The sequence below is a fragment of the Lactuca sativa genome, chromosome 6, assembly GCF_002870075.4.
Source record: "Lactuca sativa cultivar Salinas chromosome 6, Lsat_Salinas_v11, whole genome shotgun sequence".
NCBI classification, from domain to species: Eukaryota; Viridiplantae; Streptophyta; class Magnoliopsida; order Asterales; family Asteraceae; genus Lactuca; species Lactuca sativa.
Window position 1 is genome coordinate 30,526,240 of NC_056628.2, and position 14,456 is coordinate 30,540,695.

Genomic DNA, 14,456 nt, shown 5'->3' on the forward strand with positions numbered 1-14,456 from the left:
GTGGCTTCGCATGACTCAGCAGCTCGGTGACTCAGCAGGACACGTGGCAGTCTTTCAGCGAAGGTGACGTGGCAAAGTGTGACTATGCGAATTTTCTCGATTTTCGCGCCAAAACTTCTAAAATCCATAACTTTTGCATACGAGCTCCGTTTTTGACGTTCTTTATATGCACGCGTAGCTAAAATTATGTTCTACAACTTCCGTTTAGACATCGTCGGCTAATTTTAACTTTAATTTTTTTATTATTATTTTTAACAGACCAGGACAGGAAATCCGTTAAAAATTAATAACTTCTTCATCAGACGTCCGTTTTCGTCAAACTTTTTACTGTTGTGCTCCTAATGACGAGACCTTCGATTCTTGTTTAGGTTGTGTTGGCTAAAAATCGCTCGATCTAAAATTCGAGTTTTTAGCTGTCTACTGCTAAGCTGAAACTTCGAAAAATCATAACTTCCTCATACGAAGTCAGATTTGGGCGTTCTTTTTATCGAACTTCTCGGTTTAACGAATACTACGAATTTCGTTTAGATCACTAAGGCTAAAAAGTAGTTTATCGAAAACTCACTTTTTACGACATTGAGCACCGTGCCGGTTTTGTCGCAAAACTTCGACAAATCATAATTTCTTCGTTATAACTCGGATTTTGGTATTCTTTATATCCCCGAAATCCTTGTTTCGACCACTACAGCTTTATGTAAAGATATTGGGCTTATCTTACACTTTAATTTTGACGCTTATTTTTATTCTTAATTAATTAAGCCCTAATAATTAAGCATAAAACACATAATTCACATAATATTCACATAATTCCTTTTCATTTCTTCAAAATGAGTTACAAAGGTTAACCTAGACTATCAACTCAATATAAATGCCTAGGCTAGAAACACGAGTGTTACACGCACACAGTGACCTATTGAGGTCATGACGTGAGCATTAGAAACTCACGACGTGAGTACAGAAATTTCACCCTATAAATAGAAATCAAGGGTCAGCCGATTTTGGTTGCTCCTTCCTCATTCTCTGACTCCTAATACCCTCTCTAAGCCCTATTTTATACCCCCGAAGCCCCGGTATCATCCCGAGACCCAAAGCAAGTCCTGAAGCCCGAAGATCCGAAGAAGAAAAGAGCGTATTGTTGTCCGATCATCTTCTGATCATGTGAGTGTATATTCCTTTTCTTCTAATACATAGATATAAAGTATCTCCTAGTGAATATGTGCTATGTGTATATAGATATAGATTATCTGTTACTTGGAATGAATCTGTATATTTGGAATGAGTATTAAATGAATATATTATCAGTTTTTAAGTTGCGTATGTATGCATATGTATATTGTTATCTACAAAATGTTGGGTAGAACTTGGGTAGATAGTTGTCGTATGATAAATTGATGAGAGGCCTCAATGTTGATGTTGTTAAGCTAGTCATCTAGCGGAGTATGAATGACCACCACAGACTCTTTCTAGACTGTCCAATGGAACGCTGGCAGGTTGTGAACGATGTGTTCACCGGTGTACTCTATCCCCCTCATGGAAATCTTTAGGACATCTATTGTTGAGGAAACCCCTTGCAGTAATGTCCGTCCCGATGAAAAATCCTAGATTAGGTCCCTTGAGATAGATGTTGTTTTAGGGACGTAAAGTGAGGATAACGGGAATGGGTAATCAGGTTATTGTTGTTTGGTAAAATTAAATATAATTATTTATTGTGGGTTGAAAACCCTATATGCTCACCAGGCTCCCAAGCCTGACCCACTCAGTTTTATTTGTATTACAGGAAGTGGCGCAAGGGCATAAGTTGGATGAATCATCAAGTTATTTTTTTATAAGCTTGTAGTTGTATATAACTGTTGTATGGCTTGTAATTTGTCGTTTATGCTTTTTGGTCTGTATCGGAACATGATATCCCTAGTTTTGATATCTAATGAAAATATATTCGTTTATGAAATGCTTTGGTAAATACTATTTAATCATATTTAGTTTTTGGGAACAAATTCCGCAACTCTTTTAAAATCAATGGATTTACTCTAAAATTATTTTAAAAGCATAAATTAAAATGGTCTTTTCTGGATGTGATTTTGGGGATGTCACAAAATCCATACTCCCGGATTAATGTCAAATAACTATTTCCTATCCACACTCCCTGACTAAGGACAACTGACTATGTCTTAATCCATACACTCGAATTAATGATAACTGACTATGCCTTAACCCATACTCCCAGATTAATGTCAAATAACTATGTCCTATCCATACTCTCGAATTAATCACAACTGACTATGCCTTAACCCATACTCCCAGATTAATGTCAAATAACTATGTCCTATCCATACTCTCGGACTAAGGACAACTGACTATGTCTTAATCCATATTCTCGGATTAATGACAACCGACTATGTCTTAATCCATACTCCTGGATTAATGAAAATTGACTATGTCCAATCCATACTATTGGACTAGGGACAATGATTATGTCTAATCCATGCTCCCAGATCAATGAGATAATTTAAAGTTCTATTCTCTGTGTATAACTCACTCGTACTCATAAGAAGATACTACCCAATATTCCCCATAATTAATTTAGGTTTACTCTTTATTCTAAATCATCATATATAATCAGGTATGTTCTTTAACATGTATTATAGACAACATCAAATAACTCGCACATAAACATAGGCTTAATACTTCAATATATACTCGTATTAAAATCATGTTCATGAAAGGGACTATGAACTCACTTGTCAAAGTGATGATTCCAAACTCGGGCAGCACTTCGGTTTTAACGATTCTATTTTCCTTCGACGAAACATAGCATTATTATCGCTAAGTTTTAGTCTAATCTTTATTGCGACTAATTATTAGTCTAGATTCATCATTAAATCAAATTCTACTTCATGATCTATCAAGTAAGGAACAACCAGGTAGGATCATATAGGAGGTAGGGTCCGTTATGTATATGAGGTATACTGTTTGGAAATCTCACTTTAAACACCTCACTAAATCACAACTTAGACATCATCCCCGTAATTAGATGAATCAGTATAACGACTTTGAATCACTGATAAATCTTATTTATAGGTTCATAATAACAATATTATATTTAAATATAAGCTATATTTAAAGTAGGGTAGGCGTATCTCACTTACAATGGGTTTTTTCTAAAAACCGGGTTCCGCTGGAGCAGAGCTTCTGAGCCGAAAAGCTCTTTTTCTAGGAGCCTTCGGGCGCTCCGGGTTTTTCCTCTAGCAATTTCAGGTTACTAGGGATTCAGAGGTTTTTGGGAGTCTAGAGAGAAGTTAGAGAGAGAAAGAAAGGCTTATGGTGTGAAAGAAATATGAAGGATTCACCGTTTATTTAAAGGGGCTTTATCGTAGAGTAGGCCCTAAGTTTCGCCCGTATCTTCCGTGTACGAGCTCTATTTTCTATGTTCTTTATATCCACACGTTGGTATTTATGGGTGCTACAACTTTCATTTAGACGTCGTCGGCTAATTCTCATTCTATCTCCGATTTGCAAAACTGTATCGAATTTATCGCGCTCGAAGAGTAGGGACTAAGTTTCGTGCATATCTTTAACATAAGAGCTCTATTATCAATGTTCTTTATATCCACGCATTGGTATTTACAAGTACTACAACTTTCATTTAGATCCCGTCAGATAATTCTCATTCTATCTCAGATTTACAAAACTGTATCGAATTCGCCGCGCTCGAAGAGTAGGGGCTAAGTTTTCTCCATATCTTTTGCATACGAGCTCCGTTTCCGGCTGTATTTTTATTGTTGAATTCCTATTTACAATATCTTCATTTATTGTTTATATTATTTTGGCTAAAAGTCGACTAATTTAAAATTCAAATTTCGGGCTGTGCACTACTATGCTAAATCTTAGAAAAATCATAACTTCCTCATACGAAGTCAGATTTGGACGTTCTTTTTATGCACACTCTCGATTTAATATATACTACGGATTTTGTTTAGATCACTAAGGCTAGAAAGTATTTTATCGCAAATTTACTTGTTATGATTCCCGGTGTCGTGCCGGTTTTGCCGTAAAACTTCGATGGGTCATAACTTCTTTGTTATAACTCGGATTTTAGTGTTCTTTATATGTATGGGACCTCTGTGACATATACTATAACTTGGTCATGATTATTTATTCTAAATAATTTTATATGAAAAAAGTTATTTTTGATGCTTATTGTCTCTAAATTGACTAACCTGAATCTGCGGGTGTTACAATTATCTCCCCCTTAGGATGATTATGTCTCGGATTCATCAACGAAATAGGGCTTGTATAATGAATCCATACGTTATATTTTCAGCCTAGGTAATAATCGTAACTCATATGTTCCTTCGAATGAGTATCTAACTCTTGGACTTCTGGACTACAGGCGGTGCTCGATCTTCCACTCGCTCTCTATCTCACGTTAGACTTTCAATCGTGACCTTCAAGTCACAATCTCGATCCTTATTAGAGACTCCTACTGCTTCAAAAACAGTCTTTACTTTGATTACCGTAACAGACCAATGGGACATGTTCTAGTGACATCTCGTCGTATGATGCAACGCTTAGGGTGAGGTCTTTTAAAGTTAAATTCTAGAACAAAATATACCTTCCTTCATGTTCTAATGTGATATAATCACATTCTAGCATGTAGCACTTCTAGGTACAAGTATTTAACCTTAACAACGGTTGCAATACTTCTATTGATCGCTTCAATTATCTTTCACTTCAATCTTCTGACTTAAGTCAGATGCTACATCGATCTTGGTTCATTGAACCACGTAACATACTCATCTTAGTCGAACCCGATTTGATATGACCACTATGGCCGGATTAACAATCATCTTCTTTGTCATTACCGAAACGATGTTAATGACAATCATGAACAAAACATAATCAAATATTACTAGTGCATAGGTAACCTTGTGACTTTCCCTGATCCAAGCGTGAGTCCTGTGCTTCCGGTAGTTTAGGCCTCTACTACCATTCACACCTACTTATACTCTTCACAAGTATCGTCCCGCAGTATTTCCAAGTCACGATTCAAGAATTTCACATAATCATTTAACACATCAGATAACATAACGAAGCTTTATATTATTTCTTAAAACAATTACATAAATGTTCAAGTTCAACCTATACTAGGCCTCTAATATGCTACACCACGTGATAATATCAATATGGTTATTTCATAGATCCTTATTCCTGATCCCTTGCATTGCCACCTACTTCATCAAGGATAATTTGGATTGCTCTTTCCTTTGGCCTTGGCAGCACATTTGGCTTTGCATCCCCTTCCTTATTCGGGCAGTCTTGCTTGAAGTGTCCTTCTTCACCACACTTAAAGCACACTTCTTTCTTGGCCATGAATTCATCGACATAGTGACCAATCTTCCCGCATTTGAAGCATGTCACCTATTTAGAGCATCTCTCAACGTGTTTCCTTCTACACTTGTCACACCATTGTTCTCCTTCTTCGAACATCTTCGAACCAGACTTCGAGAAATTTCTCTTCTCTTCGGACCTTAAAGATCCTTAAAACTTTCTCTTCTCACCAACTTCAACCTTGTTGGTGGCTCTATTCTTGATCATTTCCTCAACAGACTTAGCAGCCCAGATAGCTGCCTCAAGAGTAGGTGCCTGGCGTACTGGCACAACATATTCCCATGGTAGTCCCTTTGTATACTTGTCGATTTTCGTCAGCTCGTCAGGGACAATACGTAAAGAAAATTCCATCTTGTCAGTGAAGGCATTGGTGTATTCGTCAATAGACATGCTTCCCTTCTTCAACGTTAGGAATTGATTCTCTAGCTCTAGCAGATTTTGGGTCGAGCATAACTTTCATTTGAAATTCACCAAGAACTCTGCCCAAGTCAGTTGCAGTGGCTCATTAGGTCTCATGATCTTTGCCAAAGTGCTCCACGAGCGAACAACGCCACACCTGAACTGACGCACTGCATATGTGGTTTGTAGCTTGCCTTTTCATCCACATGTTATGAAAGCCAACTCCATCTCCGAGATCAAGTCCATAACTCCGATTGGATCCTCTTTCCGAGAGAAAGTCGATGGTTGGCAAGTTGTGAAGTCCTTATACTTGCATTCGTTCCTCTCGATTCCATCGCCTTGGTTGTTCCACCTAACCACTGGCGGTTCATCTTGACCAACAATCCTGCTGTAGTTCCCTTCCTCCGACTGCCCGTCGTTCAGTTCTGTTTGTTCAACAGGCGTTGTAGGTTCATCCCTATTGTTCAGTAGCAATTGCCTCATCTCTTCCCTCTGTTCGGCCATCATAGCTTGAACCATGGCTTGTACTCCAACCATTATGATTGGCTCAGGTGCAGCTGCTACCTTTGGTGCACGTTCAATCATAGGTCATTGATTAACATCTTCGTTAGGATTTTCGACTCCGCTTTGAGGTCTTACCATGTCGATCTATACACCAATTTAAACGTTCGGTGTGCAGTGACGAGAATAGGGAAACTTGATTTACGATAGACGTATAAATCTCCTTGTTATTTCGAAAAGTTATATACCAGTTCTAATACCGTAATTAAATGTTTAGAAGACTGAACACATAAAGTTTCTAGATCTGTTCGGCAACAGACCATAGATATAATCAAATAATCACAAATCATTTAGCACATATAAGCATTTTAGGCATCCTTCCCTAAATAAGCTAGAGCTTGTGTCTATTCAGGTGTACTACCTAAAATATATTAGACACACTCGTCACGATCATCGCTTAGCATTCTAAGTTTAAGTCTAGAAATAAATCCTTATTCCTAGTTCGCTTAAAATAATGCTCTAATACTAACTGTGATATCTCCATTTTCACAGCTAGAAACGACCGATTTGTTTATGCTTTATTTTGAAAATCAAAGTATCTTTTAAAGAAATATGTTGCGGAATTTGTTCCTAAAAAACATGATAAATATATTATCAAAGCATTTCCAAAGAAATGTATTTTATTCCTTTTTAAAACATTGGGATGTCATCGTCAATACAGAAACAAAAGCATAAAAAAACCTTACATTCATTTACACTAGTGATCAACATCTCCTTAGTCTCTCAGTGTAATGTAGCTTCGTATCGACACCCGTGATTTAAATAAACTGAGTGGGTCAGGTTGGGAAACCTGGTGAGTACATATAGGTTTCAATCCCACAATGTTATATCATATATATATATATATATATATATATATATATATATATATATATATATATATATATATATATATAATTGAGAACTCAAAATATACAATTTCACCATATATATATATATATATATATATATATATATATATATATATATATAAGCAACTCTAACCCCACCCCATCGATCCTCACAACGACACTATGCATACTATCAGACCTTAAAATTTATCTCTTTACTTAATCCATACCCCTGGATATAATCCATGCTCTCGGATTAATAACTGTGCCCATTCTATACTCTCGGACTAAGGACAAATGTCTAAATCCATACTCCCGGATTAATGTCAAATAACTATGTCCTATCCATACTCCCGGACTAAGGATAACTGACTATCTTAATCCATACTCTCAGATTAATGACAAATGACTATGCCTTAACCCATACTGCCAGATTAATGTCAAATAACTATGTCCTATCCATACTCTCGGACTAAGGGCAACTGACTATGTCTTAATCCATATTCTCGGATTAATGACAACCGACTATGTCTTAATCCATACTCCCGGATTAATGAAAATTGACTATGTCCAATCCATACTCTTGGACTAGGGACAATGATTATGTCTAATCCATGCTCCCAAATCAATGAGATAATTTAAAGTTCTATTCTCTGTGTATAACTCACTCGTACTCATAAGAAGATACTACCCAATATTCCCCATAATTAATTTAGGTTTACTCTTTATCCTAAATCATCATATATAATCAGGTATGTTCTTTAACATGTATTTTAGACAACATCAAATAACTCGCACATAAACATAGGTTTAATACTTCAATATATACTCGTATTAAAATCATGTTCATGAAAGGGACTATGAACTCACTTGTCAAAGTGATGATTCCAAACTCGGGCAGCACTTCGGTTTTAACGATTCTATTTTCCTTCGACGAAACATAGCATTATTATCGCTAAGTTTTAGTCTAATCTTTATTGCGACTAATTATTAGTCTAGATTCATCATTAAATCAAATTCTACTTCATGATCTATCAAGTAAGGAACAACCAGGTAGGATCATATAGGAGGTAGGGTCCGTTATGTATATGAGGTATACTGTTTGAAAATCTCACTTTAAACACCTCACTAAATCACAACTTAGACATCATCCCCGTAATTAGATGAATCAGTATAACGACTTTGAATCACTGATAAATCTTATTCATAGGTTCATAATAACAATATTATATTTAAATATAAGCTATATTTAAAGTAGGGTAGGCGTATCTCACTTACAGCGGGTTTTGCTAAAAACCGGGTTCCGCTGGAGCAGAGCTTCTGAGCCGAAAAGCTCTTTTTCTCGGAGCCTTCGGGCGCTCCGGGTTTTTCCTCTAGCAATTTCAGGTTACTAGGGATTAAGAGGGTTTTGGGAGTCTAGAGAGAAGTTAGAGAGAGAAAGAAAGGCTTATGGTGTGAAGAAAATATGAAGGATTCACCGTTTATTTATAGGGGTTTTATCGTAGAGTAGGCCCTAAGTTTCTCCCGTATCTTCCGTGTACGAGCTCTGTTTTCTATGTTCTTTATATCCACACGTTGGTATTTACGGGTACTAGAACTTTCATTTAGACCCCGTCGGCTAATTCTCATTCTATCTCCGATTTGCAAAATTGTATCGAATTTATCACGCTCGAAGAGTAGGGACTAAGTTTCGTCCATATCTTTAACATAGGAGCTCTATTATTGACTTTCTTTATATCCACGCGTTGGTATTTACGAGTATAACAACTTTCATTTAGATCCCATCAGATAATTTTCATTCTATCTTAGATTTACAAAATTGTATCGAATTCGCCGCACTCGAAGAGTAGGGACTAAGTTTTGTCCATATCTTTCGCATACGAGCTCCGTTTTCGACTGTATATTTATCGTTGAATTCCTATTTACAATATCTTCATTTATTTTTTAGATTATTTTGGCTTAAAGTAGACCGATTTAAAATTCAAATTTCGAGCTGTGCACTGCTATGCTAAATCTTAGAAAAATCATAACTTCCTCATACGAAGTCAGATTTGGACGTTCTTTTTATGCACACACTCGATTTAATATATACTACGGATTTTGTTTAGATGACTAAGGCTAGAAAGTATTTTATCGCAAATTTACTTTTTACGATTCCCGGTGTCGTGCCGGTTTTGCCGTAAAACTTCGACAGGTCATAACTTCTTTGTTATTACTCGGATTTCAGCGTTCTTTATATGTATGGGGCCCTTGTGACATATACTATAACTTGGTCACGATTATTTATTCTAAGTAATCTTATATCAAAAAAGTTATATTTGACACTTATTGACTCTAAATTGACTAACTCGAATCCGCGGGTGTTACTAACTGGGTATTCCATTAAGAAGGATCAGTGATCTACTCAAGTGCGGTTAGAGACATGGTTATGTAGATCTGCGTACGGACAAATGAGATTTGGGTTATTGTTCGGTGAGGCAAGGTGCAAAGCGAGATGATGTATGTGGAACATGTTCAGGAAAGAGTGAGTGTATCCGCAGCGAGTAATCGTTGGTCCGAGACCTTATTGAGGTTAGGAAATCGTCGAGTTTGTGGTGGTTGAGTTTGAGACGGTTGGCTCGTTGAGGTCCAATTTCGACTGTTGAGAATTTCTATTTCGATGCATGGATTGTTATATGCGCTCCGGGCAGGGGAAACAGCTGATTTGGCAACCAACTTCAGAGTCGGTATGAGTATTATCGCATGAGTTTTGAGCGATAGAGGATGGGTTTCGGACTGTGAATGTGTTCTTAGTCAGTGACGATTTCCCTGTGCTTCAATTGGGAGTTGGGGTATTTTGAGGTTACGAGTTGTACGAGAGGAATATCAGTGGTCGAGGCAAGACATTATGAGATTTTGAGAGGGTGTTCTGCAGTAACCGAGTATGATGCCCTAAAATTTTGGATTATTTTAAGACTTGAGGATGACCAGTGGAGTACTGAGTGGGTGTTGTTCCAGTGGGAGCCTTCAGCTAATTGTCATCAAACGGGATTATCCAAGAATATGAACTATAGCAAGAGAAAGTGTCTTGTTGCAACGACTGTTGTCAAGAGTAGTGATGCTTAATCTGGATGGGTGTGTGTACCTATCTTTGATTGGTCCGCGGAGCATGAGTTAGTGAACTCAGCGGGGTGATGACTTGAGGAGGAGATTATGGGGTGATAAGAGAACGAGTGGATCTGAGTGGGAGTAATCAATCGAGACTGTTAGGAAAAAACCATGGGGGTGAGCCCACGACGAGTGAGAGAGTATTGTGTTGTAAGCCTGCTAGGAGCTGTAGCTTTTACGAGTCAGTGAGAGACTGTCGTAAGCCTACGGAGAGTCGTAGCTTTCGCGAGTCAGTAAGAGTGTGCCGTAAGCCTGCGGGGAGCCGTAGCTTTCGTGAGTCAGTAAGAGTGTGCCGTGAGCCTGCGGGGAGTCGTAGCTTTCGCAAGTCAGTAAGAGAGTTTTGTAAGCCTACGGGGAGCTGTAGCATTCGCGAGTTAATGAGGGAGTGTCGTAAGACTATGGGGAGCCGTAGCACTCATTAGTCGATAAGAAAGAATGTTGTAACTATGGGGAGCCTTAGTATTCACTAGTCAGAGCATGACGCATAGGAGTTCTTAGGCTTGGGTATCCTTACCTATTGATTCTTTGGGAAACAGAAGGCCATACCAGGGGCGAGACTGGGGTCTCCGTGATGGTCGATAATCGTTAAATCTCGATTGGAGAAGTGGTGTATGCATAGATTTTCAGATCACAGATCGTGAGTTGAGTATCAGATGGGAGACAAGGGGTCCCAATTCTGCGGACAACCAGACTCTCGAGTTTGAGTTTGGCTCTATTGGTGTATTGGGTTATCAGGATGAAATTACAGATGTCCTGGTGGATATCATTTTTGAGTGGTATGGGTTTCACCTGATGTCTTAGAGCAGGGTGGGTCAGTTCGTTGGTTTGGGAAGGACCAAGAATCGCATGGAACTAGTGAGTGGTAGACAACAGAGTTCGAAGGTGAAGCGACTTCAGATGCGGTTGTAGTAGTCGCTCGGGGTAAAGCGAACTTCGTGCCTGGTGTGTCATATGATGCGAAAAGATAGTTATTATGAGAAGGAAGTCTGTAAAGTCGATTTATTGGGTGTGTAATGGGTAGCCTTTGGAGGTTCCACAGTTGGGACGGGAGTTGACCTTGTGCTCAGTGTTGAAGAGGTATTTGAGAGGAAGCTGGGGATTATGAGTATAGATGACAGTGAATGTTTCTGAGCGGGCATGATCATTTTAGAGTAAATTACACAAATGGTCCCTTTGGTTTAAGGTAATTTGCACGTTTGGTCCCTAACTTATTTTTTTAACTCAGAAGGTCCCTACTGTTTGTTTTTGTTACACGCTTTGTCCCTGTCTTACCTAAAAAACTATTTTGCCCTTAATTTTTTAAAATATTTAACTAAATACACCCCAACCCCAACCCCCATCACCTTACCTTACCTATCCTACCATTTTTTCCTATTTAAATAATAGTTTTTTAGGTAAAATAGGGACCAATCGCATAACAAAAACAAAAAGTAGGGACCAAGTGTGTAACAAAAACAAACAGTAGGGACTTTACGAGTTAAAAAAATAAGTTAGGGACCAAGCGCACAAATTACCCCAAACCATAGGGACAATTCGTGTAATTTACTCATCATTTTATTGTGTCTAAGGACATAGTATAGAGGTTCATTTTTCAGAAGGGTTCTGATAACAGTACACGTGGTGGTGGGTCCCTGTTGAGATGTGATCCTTCCGTTCCTTTTGAGCTACGATCTGGATCGATTTGTATATCTGACATGGGTGATCGGTAGCCAATTATTGGTCAATGATCTGTTTCCATCGGTTGCAACAAGGAAATCAGAGTTGGAAGTGTGACATCGGGGTCTGTTATTCGATGACTGAGTAACATGATGATATCTTGCAGGAGCGGTCTAGCAGGGAGGCAGACCACTAGAGTTTCCAGGTTTTGGAGAGTCAGAATTGGTATGCAGCGGCAGAGGAGTCCATCCTTTTTCGGGATTGGGTGTTCCTGTTTGGGTTTAGTTGTCTCTAAAGGGAAATTTTTGTATGATATGAGATTCTTTCGGTGGTGCTTCTCGGGTTATCGGGTTTGATCTACGTGTTGTTACAGAGCGATTTCGAGGGCGAAATCTAATTCTAGTGGGGAATAATTTTAACATCCCAACTCCTAGGTATTACATTTATTTACTTATTTATTTTTGGGATTTAATGAGTGACTCGACGAGTTGTGTGTCTGACTCGTCGAGTGGAGTTGGATTGGTCACGTGGGTTTAATGACTGACTCGACGAGTTAGAGAGCCGACTCGCTGAGTTCGTGCTGTGTGAGGAAACCCTAAATCCTCGGGTTTGTGTCCTATTTAAGGGGCCTTAAGCCCTCATTTTTGCCTCACCAGTCACCTTACACCCTTGAGAGAAACCTTAATCGTCCATTTGAGCTAGAGAGTGAGAGAGGAGCTACTCTTGTGGTTATTAGTGCACTTTTGATGGAGAAGAGGAGAGTATCAAATCTTGGATCAAGATAAGGCTTTGGATGTAGAGGTTCATCAGAGTTTTGCTTCACTTGGAGTTAAAACGATGCTAACTTGATCATTTCCTTATGAGAACTTGATTTAGGGAGTTTCTTGGGTTTTCTCCCATCCCTTTTGTGTCATTTGAGTCCTTTGAGCATGATTTGAGGTTGAAACCTTAGATCTGCAGTGTAGGAGGTCTTGTGAGTCAAAAGACCCGAACTTTATTGAGCTAGAGATAAGATCTTGTGCATCTAACCCTTGTTGGAGCTTGAATTGGCATAATGGAGGAAATGTGCGATGCATGAACGTAAAGATCGAAGCTTTACGTCATAATAGAGCCTTAGGAAGTCAGATCTAGAGTATGGGGCATAGGTTCAGCCTTAAAACGTCTTAATGAGAATTTGACTTAAGGAACTTGACGAGTCAATGAGATGACTCGACGATTCGGCTAGGATTTTCCTCGATAAGTCTGAAGATGGGTAACTCGGCGAGTTGATGAGACAACTCGACGAGTTAAGTGGGATGTTCGAGATATTTAAGAGGAAACGAAGGGACTCAACGAGTCACATAGATGCACTCGGCGAGTTGGGTCAACATGGACTGTTGACTCGAGTGCTGACTTTTGTTGACTTTAGGGTTTGGTCAAGATAGGGAATATGGGGACCATGGAGGGGTAAAATGGTCTTTTAACCATTCCAAGAGTTAGATCGATAGATAGATAGATAGATAGATAGATAGATAGATAGATAGATAGAGAGAGAGAGAGAAAATAACCTTTGGTTTATAAGAGTTTTGAATAGAGTATTAATTAGAGATAATTATCCTATGTGTTAGGCGGAGGCTAATTCAGAGATTTATGTACGAGATTATTTGCTTGCTTGCTTAGGAGGTGAGTCTTCTCACTATACTTACTTGAGTGGTAATACCGAGTGACCGGAGGGTTTTATTGAGTTATCATGTGATATTATGCATTTCTGTCTTTGTGATATATTTTATATTATTTTCTGTTTTAGTGAGATCAGACCGGAGGGTCCAAACCGAGTTGTGAGACTGGAGAGTCTTCACTGAGATATAGTACTGGAGGGTCCAACCTGAGCTGTGAGACCGGAGGGTGCTCACTAAGACACATGACCGGAGGGTCCACACTGAGTCGTGGGACTGGAAGGTCTGCATCAAGACGCATGAGATTGGACGGTCCATGCCGAGTTATTGCCATGAGAGGCTTATTATTTGTGTATGTCGTATTTTGGGGAACTCACTAAGCTTCGTGCATACCGTGTTATGTGATATGTGTTTCAGGTGCTTTTCAGGATCGTGGGAAGGTGTCGACTTGATTGTACACATGAGTGGTGTTATGTTTTGCGGATCTTGGATTTTTATTTAACGATTATGGATATGTGTTTTGATAAATTGATACTTTGAGATTTTTTTTGAAACGTGTTAATGAGAATTACGAGATTTTAAAATGAAAAATTTGCTTGAAAATTTACGTTGTAACATCTCGGCTCTGGGTTCAAGTTTGTTGTGAGTCTCTCGTCTAGGGAGCACTTCACAACCCTAGACCTTGATATGTGAGAGCGAGGGAACTTTCCCAATCCACATTGCATGAGGTTTTTTGGCAACCTTCTTTGTTGGAACAAGATTCATGATATGGGCGGCAGTCTGTAAGGCATACCCCCATTAATGAATATGAAGAGAAGCT